The following is a 22,423-nucleotide window of genomic DNA, read 5'->3' on the forward strand; positions in this document are numbered from 1 at the left end:
AGAACTTGGGAAGTCATTGTTATAGGGGTCTGGGCCTGTCCCCAGCAGCCTCCCCTGGACCCACCCCATAAACCAGCCTGTGTGCATGGCAAGCCGAACCGTTAGGTCATATGCAGATTTTCTTCAAGTGCAATGGCCAAGATTCAACCCCAAGCTGCAAGGACTATGTGGATTCCTCTATTTGTCCACGCTATTGTGTGTGCATGTTCTTCTGGCCCATCTTGGCCGTTTTGGTTCCGTTCTGGACTTCAGGCTGTTAGAATCAGTCTTCAGATTAAATACCTGTAAAATGGACGGAATCAGTGCCCCCGTCTCATCTGGGGTTCGGGGACAGTACGTGAGATAAAGCATGTGCTGGGCCTAAAGCAGGGTTATTTCAAAGTGAGCTTAATACCAAGGATCTGGATTCTCCTTTGAAAGCCAAGTGGGCAGAGCCCCTAAGGCAGGAAAACGCTCTTTGCTGCCATCTGGTGTGCATCGTGGAACTAACACCCGCGTGCAGGTAACCAGAAAAAGTTATTCTCTGCTGCCATCTGGTGTACAGTTTGGGAATGACATCGGAGTAGAAGTCATCCTGGTGAACAAAGTCTTCTGTGCTGTCATCTAGTGTTCATTTTAGGAATAACACCAGAATGTAGGTTTGTTTTTGTTTTTTTTCCAGGAAAAGCTCTTCTCTCTCCTTTTAAAAAATCTTTATTGTTGCCCCAGCCCGTTTTGCTCAGTGCATAGAGCACTGGCCTACAGACTTCAGGGTCTCAGGTTCGATTCCCTGTCAGGGCACATGCCTGGGTTGCGGGTTCGATCCCCAATGGGGGTGGTGTAGGAGGCAGCCGATCAATGATTCTCATCATTGATGTTTCTATCTCTCTCTCCCTCTCCCTTCCTCCCTGAAATCAAGAAAAATGTATTTTTTTAAAATTTGTAGCTAATATTTAAAAAATCTTTATTGTTGAGCCGAGACCAGTTTGGCTCAATGGATAGAGCGTCGGCTTGGGGACTGAAGGGTCCTGGGTTCGATTCTGGTCAAGGGCATGTACCTTGGTTGTGGGCACATCCCCAGTAGGAGGTGTGCAGGAGGCAGCTGATCGATGACTCTCTCTCATCGGTGTTTCTAACTCTCTATCTCTCTCCCTTCCTCTCTGTACAAAATCAATAAAATATATATATATTTTTAAAATCTTTATTGTTGAAAGTATTACATAGGTCCCCCTCTTTTCCCCATTAACCTCTTCCAGCCCACTCCTGTGCCCCTCCCAGGCCCTCACTGCCGCCCCATTGTCTGTGTCAAAAAACTCTTCTGTGCAAAGGCTTCTGAACCAATGAAGAATGTGTCAGACCCACCGCCTTGCCCCAGGTTCAGTTATTTGTGACCTGGAAACTTCCCACTGGAATGCGGAGTCCTCAGGCAAAACCTGGCACAGGGCTTGGCCCACCCTGACTCAACTGCCTTCTTACCTATGCACACCTTATGCCAGCTTCCGCTCTTGACTCCCTACTGTCCTCAGGTCAGATTTTGAACTAACAGTGTGCTTACAGAGCCTAAGTCAGTCACCACATCTGGGGACAGTGGGGTGAAAACTAAAGAGATATTTTGCATATGACCCTAGCCGGTTTGGCTCACTAGATAGAGCATTGGCCCTTGGACTGAAAGGTCCCAGGTTCGATTCCTGGTCAAGGGCACGTACCTCGGTTGCAGGCTTGATCCCAGGCCCTGCTCAGGTGTGAGCGGGAGGCAACCTATTGATGTGTCTCTCTCACACTGGTGTTTCCCTGTGTGTGTCTCTCTTCCTCCCTTCCACTCTCTCTAAAAATCAATAGAAGAATATCCTCCGCTGAGGATTAACTCTCTATCCCCAACCTGGGCATGTGCCCTGACAGCGAATTGAACCATGACCTCCTGGCTCAACCACTGAGCCACACCGGCCGGTCAACCTCAGACCATTTCTTCAAGCCTTGCCACTGTGGTCCATCTGTGCCACCCATCAGCTGGCCCAACCTTGGGTGTCCATTATTACTGGCCCTTCTGCTGGGATTGGCCACTGGTCGAACTCCAGTCAAACTCCCGTTGGAGGAGTTTATATAACCCTTTTGTTATATAAATTTACACACTTGGCTGGAGGTATTCAATTTTAAAGCCACAGACTAGCCATGGGTAGTCAGCAGAGAGAGCTCAATGGTACTGTATTATTTGTTATTCGATTTCCGGAGTGTATTCATCACCTCTAAAGAGCATCTCATAAGGCGTTTGAAATTTGTTAGTTTTTTTGTTTCTATGATGTCCTTTTGGTTTTCTTCTTTCTGTTTACTATAGCCATCTGTTCTTGCGCGTTGTCCATTAGCAGTATTAATCACAGTTGTCTCTCATTCTCAGCGTGATCATCCCTAAATATTTGCCATCCATGTCTGAGTCTGGTGGTGATGCTCGCTGTGTCACTTCAGACTGTGTTTTTGCGCATTAGTATGACTTTTAAGACCTTTAGTGCCTGGTTTTATCAGACTAGAGCCATGGTCGGCAAACTGCGGCTCGCGAGCCACATGCGGCTCTTTGGCCCCTTGAGTGTGGCTCTTCCACAAAATACCACGGCCTGGGTGAGTCTATGTTGAAGAAGTGGCGTTTGAAGAAGTTTAAGTTTAAACAATTTGGCTCTCAAAATAAATTTCAATCGTTGTCCTGTTGGTATTTGGCTCTGTTGACTAATGAGTTTGCCGACCACTGGGCTAGAAATCAGACCGGGTTTACGTTTTCTGTAGCTGTGGGTGTCAGAGGATAAGATCCCTCCCTTTCTGTGGCTGTCAGTGTTGAGTTTCCCCAAAATCTCCGTTTAAAATAAGATCCAAACTTGCAATTCTTTTTAGCTGCAACCCTTAGTTATGGTATAGGAGACCTATTTTTGTAATATATTTTTTATTGATTTCAGAGAGTGATAGAAACATCCATGATGAGAGAGAATCATTGATCGGCTGCCTCCTGAACACCCCACACTGGGGATCAAGCCTGAAACCTGGGCAAGTGCCCTGACCAGGAATCAAACCGTTACCTCCTGGTTCATAGGTTGACGCTCAACCCCTGGAATACCCGTTGATATGGTGGTAAGGTTTGCAGGGAGTAGACGTGTCCTATAGTCCTAGGATTAGGCCTCAGCATTTCAGTGACCCTCTGTCCCTGGTCCATGACTTCCCCAAGTACATTTCGGCTTTTCTTTACCACTCGGTGAGACAGGAAGGATAAGGGGGTCGGAGTTTCCTATTATCACGCTCCCACTTTGAAGGCTAAACAGTGCTAAAGTTGGGTACTTCCACTCCCACGGGTAGATGAGGCTCTGGTAAAACCATTTCCTCCAGAGGCAGGCCTTTGTTATGAAGAACGGAATACCGGACCATATATCAAAACACTTCGCTTCCCCTCTGGAACAATGCAGGCATTTTTCTATGGTCTTTACATGAGAACCTGGATGAGTTCCTGGAACGAAATTCTGGAAAGAATGGGAGTTCCTTCCCCCCACCCCTCAAGGTTGCGCTTCCAGATTTTTTTTTTTAATCTCATTAATCCATGATAAATCTGTAGCAATTAGTCTAAGTATTACTACCGGACATTGGGTCCAGGAGCTGTTTCTGCTCCTGGGATGGTGCATTGGTCTGTATTTGCCTGTCTCTTTAATTTCCAGGGAAGTGGTTTGCCCTCGTGACCTCAATTTTCTGATAAACGTAAGAATTGATTTTTCATCTTTCTTTTTGTGTAAGAACAGGGTGGCTGCTTTCCAAGCTCTTTACATGGAGGAGGGAAACCAGAAGGCTGTGCCCTTTTAATATGGTTTTTAAAAAATCTTTAGTGTTGAAAGTGTTACATGTGTCCCCCATTCTCTCCCATTGACCCCTTCTAGTCCACTGCCACCTACCCCTGCCCCAGGCCTTCACCACCCTATTGTCTGTGTCCATGGTTATGCGTACAAGTTCTTTGGTTGATCACTTCCCACTCCCCTCACCCCTGCCTTCCCTCTGAGTGAGAATCCTCAGTCTGTTCTGGCCTTCTATGTCTCTGGATCTATTTTGCCCATCAGTTTATTAGTTCATTAGAGTCCACATATGAGTGAGATCATGTGATGTGATACTTGTCTTTCTCTGACTGGCTTGTCTCACTTAGCATAATACTCTCCAAGTTCCTCCATGCTGTCTCAAAGAGTACGAGACCCTTCTTTTTTATACCCTGCATACTGTTCCATAGTATAGACATACCACAGCTTTTTTATCCATTTGTCTACAACCTGATGGCCCTGTGCTCAAAATCATGCACATTAAAAGGGAATTAATTAGAGGAAATAATTTAATATTGCTATTTGCCCTTTCTCTATAATAGAAGTGTCAGAGATGAAAGGAAATTAGTAAAATGTATATGAAAATGTCCCTCCTGTCACAGTCTGAGGTGTGCCACAGGAACCAGAGTCAAGTCCCTGCTCACCTGCACCTCGAAATTGTGCCAGACCCAGACCTAGCAGGTCCCACCTTTGTCAAGCCCCACTGGGAAGGGTGGGGGGTGAAGCCTCAGGTCCCCCATTAAGCCCCATTGGGCACGGGGCGCAGCCTGAGGTCCCCTGGCACAGCACTGGAGCGGGGGTCCACCTTGAGGTCTCCCGTCAAGACCCATCAGGCAGGGGCATGGCCTGAGGTCCCCCAGCCTGGGCCAGGGCAGGGGACGCACCTTGAGGTCCCCCATCAAGCCCCACTGGGTGGGGTCATGGCCTAAGATCCCCTGTCAAGCTTCACTGGGTAGGGGGTGCAGCCTCAGGTCACCCGGCCTGGTGCCAAGAGGGGGCACAGCCTCAGGTCCACCATCAAGCCCTGCTGGGTTGGGGGATGCAGTCTCAGGTCCCCAGCCTGGCGCTGGGGTGAGGATTGCGGCCTGAAATCCCCAGGCCCAGGGCAAGGAGAGTAGCCTGAGGTCCCCCACCCCAGCACTGAGGCTGGGGAGCACACCTTGAGGTCCCCTGTTAAGCCTTGCTGGGTGGTGGGCATGGCCTGAGGTCCCCCAGCCTGGGCTGGGGCAGGGGGCGCACGTTGTTGTCTCCTATCAGGCCCCGCTGGGTGGGGGGCGTGGCCTGAGGTCCCCTGGCCTAGCACTAGGAAGTGGGACCCACCTTAAGATTCCCTGTCAAGCCCCACTAGGAAGGGGGGTACAGCCTCAGGTCCCCTGGCCTGGTGCTGGGCCAGGGGGTGTGGCCTCAGATCCCTTGGCCAGGGGTGAAAGGAGCAGCCTGAGATCCCCCCGCCCAGCACTGAGGCAGGGAGGGCGCACCTTGAGGAACCCTGTCAAGCCTTGCCTGGTGGGGGGCATGGCCTGAGGTCCCCCATCAAGCCCCACCGGGCGGGGTCATGGCCGGAGGTCCCACGGCCTGGCACCAGGGCAGGGGGAAGCACCTTAAGGTCTCCCATCAAGCCTCACCGGGTGGGGGCCACGGCCTCAGGTCCCCTGGCTTGGCACCAGTGCTGGGGGTGTGGCCTCAGGTCCCCCAACCTGGTGCTGGGGTGGGGGACAAAGCCTCAGACCCCTGGCCCTGTCAAGCCCCATGGGGGCAGGGGCAGGAGTGCAGCCTCAGGTCCCTGCTGATTGCTCCTTAAGGCTTGTTACAGGAACTCAGCCTCTGCTGTGGGTGCAGCCATCTTGTGTTACAGAAACCCCTGCCTCCACTGTAGGCACCGCCACGTTTGTGGCGGAGTGATGGTCAATTTGCATATTATACAGGATGGGCACTTGGGCTCTTTCCAGATCTTAGCCTTTGTAAATTGAGCTGCTCTGAACATAGGAGTGTGTAAACATTCAAGCACAAGCAATGTGATGAAGAACCAAAGCAGGTTCAAAGAATGTTCTTTGAGCTGTGTTTAACTTTGACATCTTGGTCAGGACAAGTGGCTCTTGTGCAAATTACCCTCTATTTCCCTATTGAGAATAAAAAAGTGTTATCTGTTTTATCATTTAAAAAAAATAAATATGCTTTTATTGATTTCAGGGAGAGGAAGATATAGAAACATGAATGATGAGAGAGAATCATTGATCACAACCTGGTCATGTGCCCTGACCAGGATTTGAACCAGCGACCTCTTGGTGCATGGATGGTGTTCCAACCAACTGAACCACCTGGCCAGGATTCCCGAATGTTTTTAGAAGTGAAATAAATGAGCAGCCTAGTATAGCCTTACTTGATCTGCATAAGTGGAAGAATTCTATGTTAAGTAAACAAAAAGCTAACTTGAATTTAAAAGTACAGCGCTCCTAATCAATTTCCAGGTTTGAGCCAGTTTTACAGATGAAGAAACCCTCAAATGAAGGAGATACTGGGTCACCTTGACAGAGGACCCCACTACTCTACCCCTCAAAATACATACTGTAAATATTTATCCTAGGCCGGTGGTTGGCAAACTGCAGCTCGCGAGCCACATGCGGCTCTTTGGCCCCTTGAGTGTGGCTCTTCCACAAAATACCACAGCCTGGGGGAGCCTATTTTGAGGAAGTAATGTTAGAAGAAGTTTAAGTTTAGACAATTTGGCTCTCAAAAGAAATTTCAATCGTTGTACCGTTGATATTTGGCTCTGTTGACTAAAGGGTTTGCCGACCACTGGTAGTGTTTCCCAAAGGAAAAAAAAAATCGCCTTACCAGGGAAACTTGTACTGTGGAAAAGGAAATAATTAGACTTTTCGGGGATTTCTGAACACTAATTCTGAACCAACACTATTTCCATGAAACTCAAAATGTTGCCACACTCTATAGCATTTTAGCTCAGGTCCGTCTTATAGTGGCAGGGATGGGGAACCCTTTTTCTGCCAAGAGCCATTTGGATATTTATAGCATCATTCGAGGGCCATATAAAATTATCAACTTAAAAATTAGCCACTAGCAGCAAAAAAGCATGATGCCTTACCCTTTGAGACAGCATGGAGGGACCTGGAGAGTAGCATGCTAAGCGAAATAAGCCCGTCAGAGAAAGACAAGTATCACATGATCTCACTCATGTGTGGAATCTAATGAACAAAATAAACTGATGAACAAAGTATATCCAGAGACATAGAAGCATGGAACAGACTGCGGAATCTCAGAAGAAAGGTGAAGGTGGGTGGGTAGGCGGGAAGAGATCAACCAAAGAACTTGTATGTACACATGCATAACCCATGGACACAGACAAAAGGGTGGTGAAGACCTGGAGGGGGGGCGGGCAGGGGCCAGCTAGAAGGGGTCAATCGGGGAAAAGGGGATATATGTAATACTTTCAACAATAGAGGTTTAATTTTTTAAAAATTAGCCTGCTATATTTGGTCAAACATTTAATTAAATCACCCCTAATGCCTTGGCAGGCCAGAATAAATGATTTCACAGGCCTTATATGGCCCACGGGTGAGACATTCCCCACCTAATAGTGGACTCAATTGGTCCTGGATCCCATCCTGGGTTTTCCCCCAGGTCCAGATCACATGATTATAATAGATACCAGAGGCCCAGTGCACGAATTTGTGCACCAGTGGGGGTCCCTCAGCCTGGCTTGTGGGATTGGGCTTAAACCAGCTTTCTGACATCCCCTGAGGGGTCCTGGATTTTAAGAAGGCTCAGGCCAGGCTGAGGGACCCCACCGGTGTACAGTAGGGGCAAGGAAAAGACACAGGAGGTTGGGAGGCCAGCCTGGGAGGGATTGCAGGAGGGCTCCAGGGCGTGTCCAGCCCATCTCACTCAGTCCCAATCGGCAGCAAGCTAACCTTCCAATCAGAGCATCTACCGCCTGGTGGTCAATGCACATCATAGTAACTGGTTGACCGGTTGACTGCCTGCCCCTGATGGTCAGTGCACGCCCTAGTGAGTGGTTGAGTGGCCTTAGCACATCTTAGCATATTATGCTTTGATTAGTTGAACAGCCAACCAGATGACCGGGCACTTAGCATATTAGGCTTTTATTAAATAGGATACTCCATACCTGAAAGAATCCCCACATTGTTCTTCTCACTTGTGCAAAGAGATGGTATCATGGTGAGAAATGCCACTTAGAAGCCACTGGATTGCTTCTACCTAGGAAAAAAAGTAAACCAAAAGCATAGTGCATTCTGGGTATTGCTGAGATTAGTGCCACCATCAAGGAATTGAAAGATGCTCAGCGGTGGTACACACAACACATTCGCTCATCTTGCCTAGTTGGCCCAGGCAGAAAACATATGAACCTTGGAAAATGACAGTGGAATCCTGTAATCTCAACAAGGTGCTGATGTGCAGGTGCGGCCGGGGCAGCTCCAGGCGAGGGCCGGGCCTGGGGGCTGGGAGGGTGGGGGGGGGGGGCCGGGAGGATGACTCTGGAGTCCATGATGGCGTGTTGCCTCAGTGATGAGGGAAAGGAGTCCAAGAGGATCCATGCGCCCAGATAGAGAAGCAGCTGCGGTGGGGATAAGCGCGATGCCCGGCGCAGGTGAGAGCGAGAAGCGCACGTTCATTAAGCAGATGGACATCATCCTGGGGGGCTGGCTACTTGGAGGAGGACAAGCGGGGCTTCACTAAGCTGGTCTTCCAGAACATCTTCACTGCCATGCAGGCCGTGATCCGGGCCATGGAGACTCCGAAGATCCTGTACAAGTACAAGCAAAACGAGGCCAATGCGCTCCTGATCCGGGAAGTGGACGTGGAAAAGGTGATGACATTTAAGCACCGATACCTCAACGCCGTCAAGACCCTGTGGAATGACCCTGACATCCAGGAGTGCTATGCCCGGAGGCGGGGGGAGTACCAGCTCTCCGACTCCGCCAAATACTACCTGACCCATGTGGATCGCATTGCCGTCTCGGGCTACCTGCCCACCCAGCAGGACGTGCTGCATGACCGTGTACCCACCACCGGCATCACCGAGTACTCTTTTGACCTGAGAACATCATCTTCAGGATGGTGGGTGTGGGAGGACAGAGGTCCAAGAGGAGGAAGTGGATTCACTGCTTTGAGAATGTGACATCCATCGTGTTCCTCGAGGCCCTTAGTGAATCCGACCAAGTTCTGGTGGAGTCAGACAAGGAGAACCGCATGGAGGAGAGCAAAGCCCTGTTCTGGACCATCATCACCTACCCCTGGTTCCAGAACTCATCAGTCATCCTCTTCCTCAATAAGAAGGACCTGCTGGAGGACAAGATCCTGTTCTCCCACCCCGTGGACTACTTCCCTGAGTTTGAGGAAGGGAGAGAGAGAGATATAGAGATGGAAACTTCAATGATGAGAATAACTGATCGGCTGCCTCCAGCACGGCCCCCACTGAGGATCAAGCCCGCAACCTGGGCATGTGCCCTGACCAGGATTCGAACTCAGGATCTTTCAGTCCATAAGGCCGACGCTCTATCCACTGAGCCAAACCGGCCAGGGCTACTTCCCTGAGTTTGCTGGGCCTCGGCGGGATGCGCAGGATACCTGGGAGTTCATCCTGAAGATGTTTGTGGACCTGAACCCTGGCAGTGACATTATCTACTCGCACTTCACTTGCGCCACTGACACGGAGAACACCTGCTTTGTCTCAGCGGCCGTCAAGGACATCATCCTGCAGCTCAACCTGAAGGAGTACAACCTGGTGTGACCTGTGCAGCCCGTGGGACTGATCTCCTGCGTGATGATGTGACTGTGGCTTTGATCGCAGAGGAGCTGATTTTTTTTTTTCATATTTTTATTTTTATTTTTTTTAAATATATTTTATTGATTTTTTACAGAGAGGAAGAGAGAGGGATAGAGAGTCAGAAATATTGATGAGAATCATCAATCAGCTGCCTCTTGCACACCCCCTACTGAGGATGTGCCCGCAACCAAGGTACATGCCCTTGACCAGAATCGAACCCGGGACCTTTCAGTCCACAGACCGACGCTCTATCCACTGAGCCAAACCGATTTTGGCTTTTTTCATATTTTTAACAAACAGTCTCTTTATTTCACAGTTCTCAGGAGATGTACATCTTTCTTTCTATATACTTCGTGCACCTTCTCACCTTTTTAAAAAATATATATTTTATTGATTTTTTACAGAGAGGAGGAGAGAGGGATAGAGAGTTAGAAATATCGATGAGAGAGAATCATTGATCAGCTGCCTCTTGCACACCCCCTACTGGGGATGTGCCCGCAGCCAAGGTACATGCCCCTGACCAGAATCGAACCCGGGATCTTTTCAGTCCACAGGCCAATGCTCTATCCACTGAGCCAAACTGGTTTCGGCACCTTCTCACCTTTTGTCAGCGGCACAGGCTGCCTTTTTCTGGCCTTGACTGTGGCTCGCCTTTTTCTAGAAAAAAAAAGAAAAATGAGACAAGCAGAGTTGAGACAAGTGCCCTGTTTCCAGCGCCACCAGGCTTTCTTAGGCCCCCCCGGATCCCAACCCTCGGGGTTGCACCTTCGGCCACCGTGGGACGGACCGCCCAGCTGGCCCCGGTTCCGTGATGTGGAGATGTGGGGATGTGGAGACTGTACTGTTCTTTCTTCCTTTTTTTTAAGTTATTGCCATCTTCACGACTATGCTGTGTTTTTGCTCACTGGACTCCAAGAAGCAGGGGTGGGTGGCTCCCCCTGTTGTCCACCATGGGAAGTGCCTAACCATTTTTTATTCTATTTTAAAGGAAAAACAAAAAGTATAAAGGCTCCTCTGCAGTAAAGATATCTCTGGACCCTGTCTCGGTCTCCGTGGTTGCCTGGTCCTGGGCTCGGGGGTCCTCTGAGCTGTGTCTCCAGGGCCATCTGGTCTGCTTCGAGCTCCCCGTGTACCCGAGGGTCATGTGCTCGCCACCCAGGCTGGAGAGCGCCCGGGGAGTCCACGTGGCCTGGGAGTCAGGAGAGAGCCCGCTTGGATGAGTCACTTTTGCTTTCATTCCATTTTGTAGCCAGTTTGGAAACAGTGATGACTGTGGGCTGGGGACTTTTTCAGAATATTCTCAGGTCTGTTCCCACAAAGCAGAGAGAGGTTGAGGGAGAGTCCTGTGGTGGTTCCCAGGCGTGGTGGCCGCCATTGCACACACTTTGCCCAGAGCTGCTGAGGGTCACGTGGGAGCCAGCAGCTAGCACCTTGGCCCTGGGCAGCCTCCAGGCATGGCCATGCACCAAGCCAGAGCCAGGGGCTGCTGGGCCCAGGTCCCCCTCCCAGAGCGGCTCTGAGGGAGGGCACAGCAGGGGGCTGGTCTTTTGAGGAGAGGGAGTTGGCTTTTCATCTGATGTAGACTGAACACCACAGTGTTTCTTTTGTTTTGCACAGTGAAGGGGAAGGGACCGCCCACTAAACCTGGACCCTAAAGTAGCAGTCTGTGTGGCTGCTCCTTTTGGGGACCATTAACAAATGCAAAAGAAACAACACAAAAATCGAACCCACCCGGACAGCCAGTCCTGGGTGGCTGGCCTCTACTTCCTCCTCTCCCCATCCCACCAGCAGGACAAAGCCAGGAGAGCCTCAGGGCGATGGGGAGCCAAAGACAGGCAGAAGTGGGGGTGGCTACATTCCTGGTAATCGGCTCTATCTGGGGGCAGAATGAGCTGGGGATCCCTGGCTTCTCAGCCAATTTCCCAAAAAGGGTCCTTTTTGTGCCATGTCTATCTGAGAGGGTTGAACATAACCTCATTCTCGCCCTCAGTGGGGGAAAGCAGGTGGTGCTGCTGGCGGTGGGCCATCCGTGTGAGGACTTGAGGTCCCTGTAGGGCAGGCATCTTGATGTCCTAGCACTTCTCAAGGGTCCAGATCACAAAAAAGGAACTGGATTGAGCTCTTGAGAGGTGGCATGAGCACGTGGGGGAGGCACCAGGAGAATTAACTCCTCTTAGGAGGCAGTGTGCCAAGGATCCCACAGCCCAAGGCTGGCTAAAGCCCCCAAACCCGCTTCCCCCCTTTAACTGGGCCTTCTGGAACTCCATGGGCCTGGCCCCACTCCAGGAGCTGAGGGCAGGGCCATCCAGTGTCCCGGGGGGAATCCAAGACCAGTTTTGTGCCAGTGCCAGCCGGGGCCAGAGGTCCCGGTCCCATGCAATGTTGGTTAGTGTCTTTGATTTTCAACCTGATGAACTCCTCCTAATGCTTTCTCTCACGTGCCAACCTCCCAGCTCCTCCCACTGTGTCGGATCACCCTGCAGTATAGCCATTCCCGGCATCCAACCCCTTGAGAGATCTAAGACAGCTTAGTGTCAATGCCCCTGATGGCAGTGCAGGGACTTGCGGCTGGTGGGGTGAACACTGTCGGGTTATACTTGAATATTACACAGTCCTGATTTCAGATGATTTAAACCTTAACCTATTTTTTAAAAATATTATATTAAATGCTGTTTTAAAACCTTAAAAAACAGCCGAAACCGGTTTGGCTCAGCGGTACAGCGTCGGTCTGCGGACTGAAAGGTCCCAGGTTCGATTTTGGTCAAGAGCATGTACATTGGTTGCGGGCACATCCCCGGTAGGGGGTGTGCAAGAGGCAGCTGGTCGATGTTTCTCTCTCATCGATGTTTCTAGCTCTCTATATCTCTCCCTTCCTCTCTGTAAGAAAAATCAATATATATTAAAAAACAAACAAGCAAAACAAAAAAACCAAGGTGCTGATGCCTACTGCAGCTGCTGCACCAGGTTTGAGCAAATGAACGCATCTTCGCATCTCCTGGTATCTGGTATGCAGCTGTTGATCTTTTCAATGCCTTTCCCGGCCTGGCCGGTGTGGCTCAGCAGTTGAGCGTCAACCTATGAACCAGGGGGTCACAGTTCAATTCCAGTCCGGGCACAAGCCCCAGTGTGGGGTGTGCAGGAGGCAGCCAATCAATGATTCTCTCTCATTCAGACTCTAGGTCCCTGGGAAGAGACCTGTTGCCTAAGAGACTGGATCCTGTGGTAGCAGGATGGCCAGTGTGCCTCCAGGCAGTGGTCACCACAGCATTGCTGGTGAAGGAGGCAGATAAGCAGACTCTGGGGCAGGAGCTACACTGGCCGTCAGCCCTGCAGGCCTGCTTCCGGATGATGGTCCAGAGGAGCCCATTTGTGGCTGCATGGAAGTGACGCAGTGCTGCCATCATCAGAGGCAGTGGTAGTCACCCTGGACCACACCATTTGGGCACCGTTCCTGAACTTTTGGCCTTAATCCAGGCTAGGGGTGTCGAACTCAATCAGAGAAGGGGCCAAAATCTAAAATCCAGCCTAAATCGCGGGCTGAATGGTTTACTGAACAGTCATAAACTGTCATTGTGATGGAAACGCAGCGGAGTGCAGTGATGACAGTGCGGTGCGGGCCACATTGCAAGGCCTGGTGGGACGGATTTGGCCCGCGGGCCTTGTGTTTGACACATGTGATCCAGGCCCTTTGATGGAGACACTGTGCCATCCACAGAGAAAAGAGGGTTACCAACTGCAGCCGAAAGGAACTGGCTGAACAGAAGCAAGCCACCAAAAGACCAGATGGTTGATTGGTGGACCCCTCAGATGACAGACTGTTGGTCCCAGAGGCTCTAGGTCAGAGTTGCCCAGTGACACCAGGTTACCTAATTAAGTGTCACCAAGACTTCTGAGCTTCTTTGAGGCAGAGTTGCTAGAAGTACTGTCTGTGCACAGGCTCTGCAGTTTGCTTGTTCCAGATGCACTGCCAGTGCCCACCACAGACCCTGTAGCCCAGGAACTCAGTGTGGATAAAGAAATTCACTGCCCAAGGACTCAAAGGGACGCTACACTGTTATCCTGAGCACACCCACGGCTGTTGAAACGGCACCCAGACCTGACTACATGACTCCCAGCTCCTGCATGACCTGGATCCTGGCAACTAGCAACCTCATCTGTGAGATCCCCAGCCTGGGTTCCAAGCAGGCCAGGAGGAGAACTGATGCCTGCAGGAGGGGAACTAGACTTCAGTGAGGACAGTAATGATGGGAACTGTGGTACTAAGCGTCTTGGTAACTGTATTTGTTGTTTATGCTGAAAGGAAGTAGGCTGAATCAATGATTTGACTCATGCACATAAGACAAGTGGGGAATGAGAGGGCAGGGCGGAGCTATCCTCCATTTTGTGTAACTGGACCCTACCCCCCCCCCCCCAACCAATCAGGGTCAGCCAAAGCAGTGACATCACCACCCGTATAAAACCCCTTGACCTGTCGAAGTTCGGTCTCTCGTTCGCCATGCTGTCTGCCTGAGTGGGACAGAGCCCATGTTAACATGGAAGAGGCTCTCTTGTTAATTGCATCGGACTCGGCTCCCTGCTGATCCTTGGGGATCACAGAATCTCGGTACAACAGTGGGTCAGAACCAGAATTCATATTCAGATCTTTCTGACTTCAAATTCCATAGTTTGAGTCATGGGTAAAAAATGAGAGAAAATGAGAGAAATATGGCAATATGGAGAAATACAATAGAAAATTTAAAGTGTTTTCTGTATAATTAAGGTGACCATAAAATATGTCATCTAAACCAGATAACTTTGACAGTGAAAACAGCCCCTACTAGAACAGGTGTTGGGATAATAAAAGTAAGTTAAATCTAAAAGAGAGAGAGAGAGAGAGAGAGAGAGAGAGAGAGAGGGAGGGAGAGAAACATGCAAATTGACCATACCTTGCTATGCCCACAAGCCACGCCCACCAGCCCATCAGGGCGAGTATGCAAATTAAGCCAATCAATATGGCGGTTAATTTGCATATCCAGGCCAGAGCAAAGACTGAAGGCAGTGTAGAAAGAAGCCAAGCACTGCAGAAGGGAGCGAAGCTGCAGAGAAGCAAGCAAACAGGGTGGGGGAGAAGGGAGGGAAGCAGGTGGGCCAGGGGAGAAGGAAAAAAAGCAGGTGGGGCAGCGACAGCAGCAGGAAGCCCTATTGCAGGAATCTTTCTGCAACAGGCCTCTAGTGTCTTAATAAAAATAAATCCCTGCCTCTATGAGTTTGACAATTATAATTTTATATAAATGAAATCATACAGTATTTGTTATCCTGTGACTGACCCGTTTCACTAAGCATTATGTCCTCAAGGCCATCCATGGCAATCAGCAAAAAACGTTTTCTTGTGTTTTAAGGCTTTATTCCACTGTATGCATATACCACATTTTCTTTTCTTTTTTTCTTTCTTTTTTTTTTTTTTTTTTTACAGAGAGAAAAGGAGAGGGATAGAGAGTTAGAAACATCAATGAGAGAAAAACATTCATTAGCTGCCTCCTGCACACACCCCACTGGGGATGTGCCCGCAACTAAGGTACATGTCCTTGACCAGAATCAAACCCAGGACCCTTTAAACAGCAGGCCGACGCTCTATCCACTGAGCCAGACCAGCTATGGCCCACATTTTCTTTATTAGTTCATCTATTGATGGACATTTAAGTTGCTTTCACATCTTTAGCTATTGTCAACAATGCTGCAATAATCCTGGGAGTGCCAATATCTTTTGAAGATCTTGATTTCAATGCTTATGGATATATTATTATTATTATTATTATTATTATTATTATTATTATTATTTAGCGAAAGTGGAAAAGAAAGGGAAAGACAGAGAGAAACATCGATGTGAGAGAAACACATCGATTGGTTTACCTCCTGAACAAACCCTGACCAGGGCCCAGGCTAGAGAGAAACCTGCAACCAAGGTACGTGCCCTTGACCAGAATCGAATCCAGGACCCTTTGATCCACAGGCTGACACTCTATCCACTGAGCCAAACCGGCTAGGGCTCTGCTTGTGGATATAGACTCAGAAGTGGGATTGCTAGATGACATGGGTAGTTTTAGCTTAATTTTCTGAGAAACCTCCATACTATTTTCATAGCAGCTGGGCCATTTTACATTCCCATCAATAGTGTAAAAAATTTTTTTTGATTTCTCCATGTCTTTATCCACACTTGTCGTCTTCTTCTTCTTCTTCTTCTTCTTCTTCTTCTTCTTCCTCTTCTTCAATTTAACCACACTAACAGGTGTCTGGCAATGCCTCATTGTGGTTTTGTTTTGCATTTCCTTGGTAATTAGTGATGCTGAGCATCTTTTCATATACCTGTTGGCATTTGTAGGATTCTTTGTAGGCATGTCTATTCAAGTACTTTTCCTATTTTTAGTTGAGTTATTTGTATTTTTTTTCTATTGGATTGTATGAATTCCTTATATATTTTCAATATTATCCCCTTATCAGGTATATGGTTGCCACGTAGTTTCTTCCATTCCATGGGTCGTGTTTTTCCTTTGTTGTGCAGAAAGGTATTTAGTTTGATAGATACATCAAACTATTGTAGTTAGATGTTGTCTACTTTTACTTTTGCTTGCCTGTGCTTTTGGTGTTTATATATATATATATATATATATATATATATATATATATATATATACACATATATATATATATATATATATATATATATATATATATATAATTGGCCATTGATGTCCAGAAGCTTCCCTAATATTTTCTTCTAGGAGTTTTACAATTTGAGGTCTTGAACTTGTTTTTACCTATTTTAAATTAATTTCTGTGAAGGATGTTTGATAAAGCTTCAATTTCATAAATGGATGTTTTAACACTATGAAATCTCCCAATCCACGAATATGTCTCTCCATTTTATTTTTGTCTTTTGTCTTTCATCAATGTTTTGTAGTTTCCCATGTACATTTCCTTAGTTAAGTGTAGTCTTAAATATTTCATACTTTTTGATGGTACTGTAAATAGGATTATTCCACCATAGATGGTTTGGCTCAATGGACAGTGTTGGTCCTTGGACTGAAGGGTCCCAGGTTCAATTCTGGTCATGGGTAGGTACCTGGGTTGTGGCTCAATCACTGTCCCTTGTCCAGGCTGGTGCAGGAGGCAACCAATCCATGTGTCCTCTCACGTCCATGTTTCTCTCTCTGTCTCTCCCCCTCCCTTCCACTTCCTCTAAAAATCAATGGAAAAAATATGCTCCAATGAGGAATAAATAAATAAATAAATAAATAAATAAATAAGATTATTTCCTTTATTTTTATTTTTTACTAGAGGCCCGATGCATGAAATTCGTGCAAGTGTAGGCCTTTGCAGCCACAGTGGCTGCCTCAATGCCTCCCTCACAGCCGAGAGAGCTGCCTTGATCCCACAGCTGCAGCTCCAGCTTCATCCCGAAGGTCGTCCAGAAGGACGTCCAGAAGGATTGTATGGTCGATTTGCACATGATGCTTTTATTATTATAGATAGTTGATTATTAATGTTTAGACACAACTGGTTTTTTTATGTTGATGTTGTTTTCAGAAACTACACTGAATTCATTTATTAGTTCTAACGGTTTTGGTGGAGTTTTAAGACTTGTTTATGTACAAGAGCATGTCATCAGCAAACCTGTTTCATGTCGTTCTTTTCACATGGGATGGATTTTATTTCTTTTCTTGCCTAATTGCAGCATTGTTCATAGCAGTGGTCATAAACTAATAGCAAACGTTAGTGTCCATCCACTATAGAATGGCATAATCAGATCATAATAACTTTGCTAAAATCATACACTGGAATTCTAGTAAAAAATAGAGACAATGGAGCTATAGCTACTGTGAAAGACATGGATGAAGCCTCTCACATTTGATACAGAATGGCAGAAGGGAGCTATAAAAGGAAGCATGCAGTAAAATTTGGTTTATACACTGAGTGGCTAGATTATTATGATCTCTAAATGCATAAGAATCTGGCCAATCAGTGTATATATAATAAAAAGCTCATATGCAAATTGTCCCCTCAACCAGGAGTTCGACCAGCAGGCAAGCTGGCCAACTGCTTATGTCCCCTCCCATGGCCAGGCTGGCTGGACCCCACCCAGGCACAAATTCATGCACTGGGCCTCTAATATATATATATTTAGGCCTGGTGCATGAAATTTGTGCTCTGGGGTGTGTGTCCCTCAGCCCAAACTGCACCCTCTCCAATCTGGGACCCCTCAGGGATGTCCCACAGGGATCGGGCCTAAACTGGCAGTTGGACATCCCTCTTACAATCCGGGACTGCTGGCTCCCAACTGCTCTCCTGCCTGCCTGATTGCCCCTAACCACTTCTGCTTGCCAGCATGATCACCCCCCTAACCACTCCCCTGCCACCGTGATCGTCCCCAACTGTCCTCCCCTGACAGCCTGGTCACCCCCAAATGCTCTTCCCTGCATATTCCCTCTTTATTAGATAGGGTTTTTTCTTTAACATATTGGACAGCCCTTACTGGTTTGGGTCAGTGGATGGAACAACGGCCTGCGGACTGAAGGGTTCCAGGTTCAATTCCAGTAAGGCCATGTACCTTGGTTGGGGGCACATATCCAGTGGGGACTGTGCAGAAGGCCGCTGATCAATATTTCTCTCTCATAGATATTTCTAGCTCTCTATCCCTTTCCCTTCTCTCTGTAAAACATCAATAATATATATATATATAAAGAAACATTTAAGATTCCTCCATATCTGCCTGGCTGGTGTGACTCAGTGGCTGAGAACCCAGGCTGGGCCTGGAGGGGATCTCTGCATAGGTGCACACCTCTGCCAGCCTGAGACCCCAGGCTGGGGACATGGACCCAAACTGCTGCATTTGCAAGCAGCTGCGGGCGCTGCTTGGCGCCTGCACTCAAAGTCTCTGAGTGGCCAGGGGGCGTTCTGGGACCCCTGCCGCTCAGGGCCTAAACATAGGCCTACAGGCTAAGAGTGGCTTGGGTCTGGAGGGTGTAAAGGGTAATATGCAAATCGACCAAAAGCTGGAACTAAGGGTTGGTATGATGCGCACTGACCACCAAGGGGAAGACTCTCAATGCAGGAGCTGCCCCCTGGTGGTCAGTGCGCTCCCACAGCGGGAGTGCTGCTCAGCCAGAAGCCAGGCTGGCAGCTGGCAAGCACAGCAGCTCTAAGGATGTCTGACTGCAGCTTAGGCCTGTTCCCTGTGGGCTCCCAGACTGTGAAAGAGCGCAGGCAGACTGAAGGACACCTCTCCGCAGGATGAGGATGTACCATGTTGTGCAGCAGGCCTCCAACACACACACACACACACACACACACACACACACACACACACACTGAGTGGCCAGATTACTAGGTGTTTATTTTATTTTATTTTTTTAAAATATATTTTATTGATTTTGTACAGAGAGGAAGGGAGAGAGATAGAGAGCTAGAAACCGATGAGAGAGAGTCATCGATCAGCTGCTTCTTGCACACCCCCTACTGGGGATATGCCCGCAACCAAGGTACATGCCCTTGACCGGAATCGAACCCAAGTCCCTTCAGTCCCCAAGCCGATGCTCTATCCATTGAGCCAAACCGGTCTCAGCCAGATTACTAGGTGTTTAGAGATCATAATAGTCTGGCCACTCAGTGTATAACTTCATATAAAGTGAGAACCTATTAAGAAAAGCACTGAGGTGATTACCACAAAGTCAAGATAATAACTATATCCATTGGGGAGGGAGTGGGTTATGATTGGAAGGAATTCTAGAAGACTGGCTACAGTCTATTTCTTGACCTTGGTCCCCTGGTCACATGGGTGTTTGCTTTCATAAAGTATCTACTTGGCAGATACGCTGTATGCACTCCTCTGATTCTCAGAGTTGAAAAACACGTCCCCATCCCCCACCCCCACCGCAAAAAAGGAATACAAAGAAAAACATGTGAAGTCGAACTTTTGATGTGGTTTCAATTGTTATGAAAAACTTGATCTAATCAGAGATCAGCAAGTGTACATTATCATTCAAAGAGGGGGGAAGCAGGGATTCCTTAAACTCTAGGTACCGCATAATCAAATCATGTATCTAAACCTCAATCTGGACAGATATTTCACTCTATATTTATATCGATTCCCAACTCACTGATGAGAAATAGGGGGATCACCATCATCAATGATAAGACCACGAGGCACCGCAGGCCAAATGCATTACAGTGAGACTGGGCGTCCACAACTATATGCAAGCAGGTGCTGGTGGGGAAGGTGAGGGTGGGGTGTTGGGCACGTGATCAGCTGTGCATTCTTCTTGAGAGACTTCACTGCAGTGACTTAGGGTTTCACCTCATCACATTCAACAGCTGCTCCTGCCCGGAGACCTCCCTGTGCTAGAGATTCGAGGCCAGTGGTTCTCAACCTCCCTAATGCCGCGACCCTTTGATACAGTTCCTCTTGTTGTAGTGACTCCCAACCATAACATTATTTTTATTGCTACTTCATAACTGTAATTTTGCTACTGTTAATGAAATCTCTACAGAAAACTGCTAGCAGGGTGGCATAAGACCATCGGAAAACACAGATATTTACATTATGATTCATAACCGTTTTAATTATGAGGTAGCAACGAAAATAATTTTATGGTTGGGGGAAAACATGAGGAACTGTATTAAAGATTCTGGCATCAGAAAGGTTGAGAAGCGCCGGTACCAGTTTGGCTCGGTGGTAGAGCGTGGTCTGCGGACTGAAAGGTCCCGGGTTCGATTCCAGTCAAGGACATGTACATTGGTTGTGGGCACATCCCCAGTAGGGGGTGTGCAAGAGGCAGCTGCTCGATGTTCCTCTCTCATCGATGTTTCTAGCTCTCTATCCCTCTCTCTTCCTCTCTGTAAAGAATCAATAAGATATACAATATATTAAAAAAAAAAAAAAGAAAAAAAAAAAAAAGAAAGAAAGGGTGAGAACCGCTGAAACCGGTTTGGCTCAGTGGATAGAGCATCAGCCTGAAGACTGAAGAGTCCTGGGTTCAATTCCAGTCAGGGGCATGTACCTTGGTTGCGGGCACATCCCCAGTAGGGGGCGTGCAGGAGGCAGCTGATGGATGTTTCTCTCTCATTGATGTTTCTAACTCTCTATCCCTCTCCCTTCCTCTCTGTAAAAAAATCAATAAAATATATTTTTAAATAAATAAATAAATAAATAAAGGTTGAGAACCACTGTCCTAGAGTAAGCTGGGGACTGCCTTATTCTGCTGTGAGACTGGACACAACATTGACCACGGCAGAAGCAATGATGGAAGTGCAGAGTGGGCTGGTTTAGGCTGGGCCCTGTACAGGGAGATCCCTGCAGTGGGCTGGGTTTTACAGATTCCAGTGAAAATGGCTTCATCCCCCAGGTTTTGCATTTCAAGGCTGAAGTGCTCATCTGTTTTGGCCCCATCTCTTACTGCTTCTAAACTCTGCACCAGAGTCCAAGCCGGTTTGGCTCAGTGGATAGAGCATTGGCCTGCGGGCTGAAAGATCCCAGGTTCGATTCCGGGCAAGGGCATGTACCTTGGTGGCGGGCACATCCCCAGTAGGGGGTGTGCAAGAGCCAGCTGATCGATGAATCTCTCTCATCGATGTTCTAACTCTCTAACCCTCTCTCTTTCTCTCTGTAAAAAATCAATAAAACATATTTAAAAAAATAAAAACAAAAATAAACTCTGCACCAGAGAACTACAACAAAATTAGGGCCCAGATAGGTGTGGCTCAGCGACTGAGAATCCACCTGGGACCCAAGAGGTCGCCTGTTTGATTCCGTGTCAGGGCACATGTCCTGACTGCCCCTGCGGCCCCCAGTGAGGGGTGTGCAGGAGGCAGCCAGTCAACGATTCTCTCATCATGGATGTTTCTCTCTCTCTCTCCTTCTGCCCTCCTCTCTGATATCATTAAATATTTATTTTTAAAATATATTTTATTGATTTTTTTTTTTACAGAGAGGAAGGGAGAGGGAGAGAGTATTAGAAACATGAGAGAGAAACATCAATCAGCTGCCTCCTGCACGCCCCCTAGTGGGGATGGAGCCCGCAACCCTGGCCTGTGCCCTGGCTGGGAATGGCACCTTAACCTCCAGGTTCATAGGGCCAGCCTCAGCCTCTGAGCCACCCCGCCCTCCGTGCACAGCTCTTCCCTTCCCAGTCCTTCCTCATACTCCAGAGCCCACTGCAGGGCGGCCCTGCGGCTCCCTGTGAACCTGGGGGCGGTGCTTCTTCTCCGAAAGGAGTTCCTGAGTGTGATGGCGGAGGAGAAGGAAGCCAGGGGCGGGAACTAAAAGCCCTCCCGGCTTGGTGTGCAGAGTCTGGGAAATACTGACAGGGACGAAGCCAGGGGCCACGGGAATCCCATGGGCTGTGAGGCAGGGGCCTTGCACCGCATCTAGGAAATAGCTGACCTTAAATTCATTAACCATTTGCCACGCAAAAGTGCCCATCTGAGTGCTGAACCTCTGCGGGCCAGTGTGGCTCAGTGGTTGGGCACCGACCCCTGAACACGGAGGTCCGCCTGGAGTCCCGGTGGTCACACCCCAGGATGTGGGCTCCAGCCCCAGGGCGGGCGCCCGGGAGGCAGCCATCCAGGCCCTGTCACCATGGATGTCTCTCCCTCTCCTCCCTATGTCTGATGTAAAAGATTTGTTTAAACACACAGGGGGGCCCAGGTCTCCTGGCCAGCACAGGGCTGGGATGGAAGTGACCCAGAAGGAAACAAACAAAAAGGCGTCCCTGTCAGGACACGGGCTCGCGCCCGGGCAGACCGAGGCTGACACCGCCGGGTCCTCTAGGACAGC

General features: G+C 48.5%; 1 long non-coding RNA gene and 1 pseudogene across 1 annotated transcript; one reads left to right on the forward strand and one right to left on the reverse strand.

Moving 5' to 3' along the window:
* The first annotated feature begins 8,317 nt into the window (after positions 1 to 8,317).
* Positions 8,318 to 9,954, forward strand: LOC118706473 (annotated as a pseudogene).
* On the reverse strand, positions 9,928 to 10,322 carry LOC118706474. The gene is made up of 2 exons (XR_004984033.2): positions 10,217 to 10,322; positions 9,928 to 9,982 (listed from the first exon to the last, which is right to left on the reverse strand). It is a non-coding gene; the product is annotated as an uncharacterized LOC118706474 (long non-coding RNA).
* Positions 10,323 to 22,423: the final 12,101 nt, after the last annotated feature.

The sequence above is a fragment of the Pipistrellus kuhlii genome, unplaced genomic scaffold, assembly GCF_014108245.1.
Source record: "Pipistrellus kuhlii isolate mPipKuh1 unplaced genomic scaffold, mPipKuh1.p scaffold_m20_p_51, whole genome shotgun sequence".
Lineage (NCBI taxonomy): Eukaryota > Metazoa > Chordata > Mammalia > Chiroptera > Vespertilionidae > Pipistrellus > Pipistrellus kuhlii.